Source organism: Scyliorhinus torazame, chromosome 25 (assembly GCF_047496885.1).
Source record: "Scyliorhinus torazame isolate Kashiwa2021f chromosome 25, sScyTor2.1, whole genome shotgun sequence".
Classification (NCBI taxonomy): domain Eukaryota; kingdom Metazoa; phylum Chordata; class Chondrichthyes; order Carcharhiniformes; family Scyliorhinidae; genus Scyliorhinus; species Scyliorhinus torazame.
The window spans coordinates 42,181,872-42,188,663 of record NC_092731.1 but is presented as its reverse complement, the minus strand read 5'-3'; the positions used below and the strand labels follow the sequence as shown (position 1 = coordinate 42,188,663).

Sequence of the window (6,792 nt, the reverse complement as noted above, 5' to 3'; positions counted from 1 at the left end):
GGGAGGGGGAGGTCTGGCCCGAGCCGTTGGTCCAAAAAGGTGAACAGCCCCAGTATAGCGGGGTCCAGTTTTAATTAGGCCACCCGGAGACGGGTGGCATTGTATATAGCATTCCCCCCCTGTTAGTTCTAATTAGTGTGTAGTGGTGTGTGGCTTATTTAGGATCGTGGGATCACAGAAGCGCAAAATGCAGTAAATAAATAAATGAGCTGCAGGCACTAGGACCCTGGTGGAGCCGGGCTGTGGACACAGAACCACAGACAGGCTGCGGCAATTTCATGTCAATTTCCCAACTTCAAAGCGGGAGCTGCTGCTGCCGCGGGATAGAAGCCATGCACTTTAAGGTAGGTAGTTCTGTAGAGGCAAGGATGTGTTTTGTCTGTTTTACAGATGGGGCACCCGACAATGTGGAGCTTGCTGATGATCTTGGCGATGGTGGGACCGGGAGAACTCCGCAGAGGCGAGACAGAAGAGTCCTTTGTCTATGGGTGCTCTGGCGGCAGAGCCCCTCTTGTCACTACCGGACAGGGAGACCAGGTGGCCACAGCGCAGACCCGCTACTCACACCTGGGGAGGTGGCCTGGATGGCTGGGGTCGAACTCGACCAGGTACTCCAGCCACCAGAGCTTTACCTATGGAGAGGCCTCTGTACTCTGCGAGGAGATACAGGTGGCGACTGACCGGGTTAGGGTGACTGAGGGCAGGCGGGTGTGTTTAACCTGTAAGGGGGACGTTCCTTTGGGGAGATGGTGGTGGCCCAGGAAGCTGAGCCTGGACATGAGCCGTACGGGCCAGTGGCGCAATGGATAACGCGTCTGACTACGAATCAGGAGATTCCAGGTTCGACTCCTGGCTGGCTCGGATTTCAGAGGTGTCCCAGTGCAGCATCCCCTGGTCTCTGAAGTTTCAGTGCCATCTGGAGGGAGACACACACAGATACTCAAACCCCAGATATCGGCCCAGTAGTGGGGTAGCAAAGATGGAACCCTCTACATGACTCCTTGCTTAAGTTCCTTCCTACTTTCCTTATATTTCACACAGGCTTCGTCTGTTCCCAGCCTTTTAGCCCTGACAAATGCCTCCTTTTTCTTTTTGACGAGGCCTACAATATCTCTCGTTATCCAAGGTTCCCGAAAATTGCCGTATTTATCCTTCTTCCTCACAGGAACATGCCGGTCCTGAATTTCTTTCAACTGACTCTTGAAAGCCTCCCACATGTCAGATGGTGATTTGCCCTCAAACATCCGCCCCCAATCTAGGTTCTTCAGTTCCCGCCTAATATTGTTATAATTAGCCTTCCCCCAATTTAGCACATTCACCCTAGGATCACTCTTATCCTTGTCCACCAGCACTTTAAAACTTACTGAATTGTGGTCACTGTTCCCAAAATGCTCCCCTACAGAAACATCTACCACCTGGCCGGGCTCATTCCCCAATACCAGGTCCAGTACTGTCCCTTCCCTAGTTGGACTATCTACATATTGTTTTAAGAAGCGCTCCTGGGTGATCCTTACAAACTCTGCCCCGTCTAAGCCCCTGGCACAAAGTGAGTCCCAGTCAATATTAGGGAAGTTGAAGTCTCCCATCACCACAACCCTGTTGATTTTCTCTTTTCCAAAATCTGTCTCCCTATCTGCTCCTCTATCTCCCGCTGGCTATTGGGAGGCCTATAGTAAACCCCAACATTGTGACTGCACCCTTCTTATTGAATACCCCGAGGAATCCCTGCAGTGATGTCCTGAAGCCGAGGTGATTAACCTTCAACCACCAGAACTGTTTTCCCTTGGGCTAGACATGACTTCAACACCAAGAAGTCTCCCGCCTTTTTCCCTTTGCTCCAGTTTTTCTGAGGTTCCTTGATGTCATTCGCGGTCAACTGCTTGTTTGATGTCAGGAGCTTTCACTCTCACCTCACTTCTGCAGTTCAGCTGTTTGGCCCGTGCTTGAACCATGGCAATAAAAAGTAGATATTCTGTTGGAGCACATTTATACTGCTGTTGATGGCTCACAGTGCCTCACAGTTGCCCAGGTTTGAGTTACTGGATTTGTTTGAAGTCTATCCGTTTCAGCACAGTGATCGTGTCAGACAACACAATGGGGGGTACCCTCAATGTGAAGACGGAACTTTGTCTCCACAAGGACTGCGTGGCGGTGTAGCCACCTGGGTTGGCCACTTCCCAACTTAAAATGGAGGTCCGCAAAGGCTGCAGGGAAATTCAGCCAACAGGCAAAAACCAGCAAGTGCAGAAATCCTGTGTATTAGAACTTGCAAAAGCCCAGACAGCACTGAAACCAGCAGCCATCTGCATAGTAATGAGCGATCCCCGGGAACAATTGAAACACTTAAAGTGAATAAGGCCAAGCCAGACTCCTCGGCGCCAGCAGGAGCCAAGACAAAGGAAGGCCAACGGACACTGAGGAACCACCCAGCGGTCAGGGAATGGCTCCAGTATTGGAGAAATCGATCCAAGTGATCGGAACGCAGTCCAATCACTTGGAACCAGGTACGGGGTCCGCCCCGACCGGCGGGAAGCCCCTGGAGACTATAGAATAGAGTCCCCAAGTTCAAATCGTCCTTCTTGGCAGGGTCACTCAGCAGCGAATCAACCCTTGAGATTGAACTGCCCAAGCTGCCGCATCAACCAAGTAAGTCTCCAGTCAACGCTCGCTACGAGATAGGCGCTCCCAGCTACCAGTCCATACCAGCTTTTGAATCCTCCAGACTCAGATCGAACAAAAGGCCATTTGTTCCCCTGAGCTGGTGGGCCAATTTTGAAGCTAGGTATAGGCCTTTTAGTGATAGAGAATAGTCTAGAAAGTAGAATTTATGCATGAGCAGTGATTTACTGTGTATAATAAATGTGTTTTGATTTGAATCTTACTAATTGGTGTGTTGAGTTATTGATCAGTACTTGAACTTGAACCTCGTGGCGACTTGAGAGCTAAGGTTATAAAACAGAGCAAAATGAACCAACCAAAAGTTTGCAACATATTACTGGCGACATCTGCCAGGACCCGACTTAGAAGTGGCTTAACCACTCTGGGAGAACCCAAAATTTGAATTAGAATCCAATTGGGAACAGAAAAAACCACAAGTGTTCAAGCAGTTCTGATCAAACCTAATAATTCGGAAGTGTGTTAATGCATGCGTAACTAACAGGGCTTTGAGGTAAAACTGATAGATTTTTGTTGCGAAAAACTGTTGGGAGTTTGTATTCCGGAAAATAGCGAAAGCCATACCCGTAATTACAGCACCGCCTCGTTCCAAATTTTAAGAGATTATTTAGAGAGGAAAGATGGCATTGAAGGCAATGCAATGCCTCATAAACCCTGAAGAATTCATGGTCGCAGCGACCAGCAGTAGAGTAGGACAGTGTCCCGTTTGGGAAGGAGAGATCAGAAAATATCTCAAAGGGAAAGGATGGCGCCTTTGGAGTGAACTCTGTGACAATGAGGAAACAGGACCCGGGAGTATAGGACATACTTGGTGGGAGGACCTGTCAGAAATCCATAAGAAAAGCTTAGGGAAAGCTAGCAAGTCGATGGCAATCATGTCCTGTCTGGCACAATTGCGAGGTACAGAGGAGGTCGTTCGGACGCTCCACAAAGAGATAGAAGGAATACATCGAATGAGTAAGGTTGATGTAAGTGAGGTTGAGAAAGAGAACATACAGTTGAGAAGGAAGTTAGCAGCAAAGGACGGAGAGGTGGATGATGCCAAGTGGGCACACCAGTCTTGTCTGGCGCACCTAAGCAGCTTCCAGACACAGTACGAAAAGGCCTATCAGGACATGCAACATGCAGTCCTGGTAAGAGAGGAAACAGAGAAACAGGTAGAGGCATTGCAAAGGCAGTGCAGCGACCTGAAAGCAGCATTACTGCACTCCTGAAAGGAGCACTCCATGCTGCCACCACGGAGCAGAGACAAAGTTCATTAGATCACGCAAAGTGCCGGAAGCAGATTGCAGAACTGCAGTCTTTGCTTTCAGTTCAGAATGGATTCCAGAGCACCTTTTAATCCCAGTTAGATACAGAAGACGGCCCGGATTGGGGAGAATTAAATGAGACAGCGCAGAGATATGTTCAGGGAACATGTGCGCAAGGAAAGCCCCAGAAGAGAAAAGCGCCCCAACCCCCCACAGAGCAGATAGTTCAGGCACCAATGAACCCAGTAACCACCCGCCGCACACTTCACCTCGGAAGGAGACACGGAATTCCTGTACACGACCCCCTTAACCGTGACCCAATTACGGGACGCGTGCGAGAAAATCACACCGTTCCTCCCCACCTCAGACCCCCACCACTTCTTTGCCAGAGTGAAGCAGCAGGCGACCATGTACGGCCTGGATGAGCGTGAGCAAGTGAAGCTCACAGTTTTGAGTTTAGACCCTTCGGTCGTAGCAGCCCTTCCCGACCCACAGAATGTAGGAGGAGGCACCCTTGCAGGAATGCACACAGCGATCCTAGATGCGATCGGCTACAACAGAGGTGACCCAGTAGAAGGCCTGAATAAGTGCAGGCAGATAAAGACAGAACACCCCACAGCGTTTGCTGGACGCCTGCGGATCCATTTCACAGCCGTTTTCGGAGACTTAGACCGCGCCCATTTGTCCCAAGACGATATGGCCAAATGGACCCGCACCCTTATCTCCCATGCCACAGAGGCAGGACAAAAAGCCTGTACCAACTATGACCCCTCAGAGGAAGCCCACAATGAGAAATGGGTTTTTAAAAGATTGTCCCGCGCCTGGGAGCAATCTGTCCAAAACAAACCCGTAATTAAGAAACCCGAAGAACAGCAGGCAGAGGCAGATATCCGCACTGTTAAGACGCACCAGAACCCCACATGGGTAAATGAAGGAAGGAAAAGCCCCCCACAGAAACCACAGGAGTGTTACAACTGTGGACAATTAGGTCACTTTGCACGAGAATGCAATGCCCCACAAAAGCCACAGAGAGCCCAGCAGACAGGCACTCTGAATATAAACAGGACAAAGCCAGTCCATAGTGTCAGCACCCATTCAGACCAAGCAGACCTGAATGGAACGGACTGACGGTGTTCGGGCTCCCCCACTTGGGTCTGCGACACCCTGTGGGATAGGTCCGGCTGACCGGAAGTTGCAGCGAAAATACGGGGACAGCCCATCGAATTTCTCTGGGACACAGGAGGTTCCCGCACCACAATAAATTCCTCCACCATGTTCCAAAAAGTCCACTACAGCCACAATCACCCTCAGCGGTTCCACAGGCCACTCACAACAGGGATACATCACCGCCCCTGTACCCATTCAAATCAGCAACATCACCACCAAGCACCCTGTGTGGGGCAAGTCTTGTCGACCTGCCCCACACAGCAGAACACATTTTGGGCATCGATTTTATGAATTCCCACAACCTGTCCTTTGATCCAGTCAACCAGTGTGTCTGGAATATGGCAAAATCCGCAAGAGCCCCCGCAACGCTCACAATAGGTGAATACGCAAACAAGATTAGCGCAGTCGGCGAATTTTGGTTTGACCCGACCATGATTAGCACAGACAAGCAGGTTCGGGCAGTTCTGCAGAAGCACAGGACAGCATTCACGACCCACAAACACGACTGTGGCCGGATGACTGGTTCCGTTCAAATCACAGGACCTGACCCTAGACCACAAAAACAGTACGGATTTCCCCAAGACGCAGAGAAAGAAATTTCAAAAGTGATCGACAGCTTATTACAGTAGGGCGTACTCAGATCAGTAGCCTCCACTAATAATGCCCCGATTTGGCCAGTGAGAAAGCCCGATGGATCATGGTGACTGACCATCGATCATTGGGAACTCAACAAAGTCACCCCCGCAGCAGCCCCCACGGTAGCCACAAGTCCCGAGACCATGCTCAAACAGGGATTCAACTCACGATATTTTACGGTTTTGGACATCAGTAATGGATTCTGGTCCATTCCATTGGCAAAAGCGTGCCAGTACAAATTTGCCTTCACCTTTAAAGGTCAGCAGTACACGTGGACATGCCTTCCACAAGAATTCCACAACTCCCCCTCCATTTTCCACCGACAGCTGGCAAATGGATTATCAAAACTTTCTCGCCCCGAATGTCTGGTCCAGTATGTGGACGACCTATTACTGCAGACAGACACCAAGGCAAAGCACATCGAGCTTCTGTCCGAACTCCTGGAACTCCTGCAACTGATTGGCTGCAAAGTAAACCCAAAAAAGGCCCAGATTTTGGAAAACAAAGTGATATATTTGGGTACGATTATCACGCACGGTAAACGCGAGATCGAGCAAAAAAGAATTGACTCGATTGCCAAATTGCCCCAGAATGTTTCAGTCCTCCGGTCATTTTAAGGACTGGTTGGCTACTGCCGGAACCATATTGATGGTTTCGCCAGCAAGGCAGCGCCCCTCTCGGAACTTGTAAAGAAAGGAGCCCCCTGGGAATGGCTTCCGCAGCAGACGGATGCTGTGGATACTTTGAAAAGAGCCCTCATTGCAGCCCCCGCACTACAAGTTCCAGACCCGCTTTCCCCCTACGCCATAGAGATAGCGAGCACCGACCGCACCCTTTCGGCCGTGCTCCTCCAGGAACGGCACGAACAGTTAAGACCCGTGCATTATGCCTCCAGACTTTTAGATCCTGTGGAGCAGGGATTTTTGGCCTGTGAAAGGCACCTGCTCGCAGTTTTCTGGGCAGTTCAATATTTTTCCTACATAACCGGACGAAACCCCATCACAATCCTCACGGAACACACCCCCACCCAACTTTTACTATACGGATGACTGAAGGACGGTAC

The 6,792-nt window shown here is 50.2% G+C and overlaps 1 non-coding gene across 1 annotated transcript; it reads left to right on the top strand.

The window, feature by feature from the left end:
* The first annotated feature begins 788 nt into the window (after nt 1-788).
* Nucleotides 789-861, top strand: trnar-acg (transfer RNA arginine (anticodon ACG)). The gene has a single exon. It is a non-coding gene; the product is annotated as a tRNA-Arg (tRNA).
* The last annotated feature ends 5,931 nt before the right edge of the window (nt 862-6,792 follow it).